Raw genomic sequence first — 1,560 nt, 5'->3', positions numbered from 1 at the left:
ATCACTTTTGCTTTCATGGAGAGGAAAGCAAACTTCTTTTTTCCCAAGCCAGAGACATCATATACTTGTGGACATAGAGGTAGAATGATGGGGGAGGATAAGAATTTTATAATCCACTTTTGTAATATTCCTACGCTGAGTCAGGTTTACTTATTTGTTTGTGAGGCCAGAGGTACAACAACAACAATTTGTTCTAATACACCGAGTAAAAAAGGCCAGATATTTTATGGATTTAACAGCAAAGGATTGCTAAAGTAGCGTGGGTCTTTTTGAAAGGCATTTCACTTCATTCATAAATTCCATTTAATATTTTTACTAGAGAAACACTTATGCTCTGTGCAGCTACAAGGGATCCATCACCTGGATGGACAAAAACCGGCCATCTGCTTCCTAAGTAACCACTTGTCAATGCATCTGCTCAGGCTTTGCTTGACTTCCTGATTCCTCAAGCCGTAGATGATGGGGTTGAGCATGGGGGTGACAACTGCGTGAGACAGGGAAACCGTTTTCTTCATGCTGGATGAGAGGCTGGACTTGGGTCGCAGGTGAGTGATGCCAGCTGTGCTGTAGAAAAGAGTCACTACCACCAGGTGAGCTGCACAGGTGGAAAAGGCTCGCCTCTGGCCCACAGCCGAGGGTATCTGAAGAACAGCATGGATAATGCGAAGGTAAGAGATGGCTATCAGAGAAGAGGGAATCATCACTATTATGACAATAGCAATAAAAATCAGTAGTTCAAGCAAGGCTGTGTCTGCACCCGCCAGCTTCAACACAGGAGAAACATCACAAAAGAAATGATCGACCTTATTTCTCCCACAGAAGGGCAGGGTGAATAACCATGTCGTGAAGTCCAGAGTCACAGGGACACCACACAGCCAAGACCCAATGGCCATCTTGAAGCAGCGATCCCTGTTCATCATGCAATGGATGGCATATTGCCGCTTGCCGGTCATAAGCCATTGCACCTAAGAGGAAACACTCACAGGTGACAAAAAGAACAATGCAGTTGAGCTGCAAGGCACAAGCTGTGAAGGAAATAATTTTTGTCTCCACCAGTAGAATCACAAGCATCTTGGGGACAATGCTCAGGCTGTAGCAGGTCTCTGTCAAGGCAGGATTCTTTAGGAAGTGGTACATGGGCATGTGTAGGACAGGGTCAATGGTTGTGATCACAACAATGAGAAAGTTCCCTATCAAGATGGCCAGGAACATGATGGAAATCAGCGTGAAAAACAGGAGTTGCATCTTGCCATGGAAGGCAAACCCCCAAAGTAAGATGTGAGTAGTGGCGGTTTGGTTTCCTGGCTTCATTTCCTCAACGGGTCCCATCCTAAAAGAGAGGAAAAAAAAAAAACCCCTACACTACAAAAGGATTAGTAGCTTGGGACAGACTTGTGGTCTCAGAAATAGCTACAGTTGCAAGTAAAATGGGGTTTAAAACACGAGGCGAAACTTGGATTGGATATGAGAGTGACCCCAGTGTAAAAAATCTCAGCTGGGGAATCTGTACAAGATCATCTTTAACAGTCACAGGCTGGGATTCATCTTCTCTAAATTAGG

At 44.6% G+C, this 1,560-nt stretch overlaps 1 pseudogene; it reads right to left on the bottom strand.

The window, feature by feature from the left end:
* Positions 1–356: 356 nt before the first annotated feature.
* LOC148051239 (olfactory receptor 10A7-like) lies at positions 357–1,311 on the bottom strand (annotated as a pseudogene).
* Between the last annotated feature and the right edge of the window lie 249 nt (positions 1,312–1,560).

Source organism: Nipponia nippon, unplaced genomic scaffold, assembly GCF_047370975.1.
Source record: "Nipponia nippon isolate SJK-2023a ecotype South Korea unplaced genomic scaffold, ASM4737097v1 scaffold_62, whole genome shotgun sequence".
NCBI classification, from domain to species: Eukaryota; Metazoa; Chordata; class Aves; order Pelecaniformes; family Threskiornithidae; genus Nipponia; species Nipponia nippon.
The sequence above is the reverse complement of the archived record's forward strand: the minus strand, read 5'-3'. Positions and strand labels throughout refer to the sequence as shown.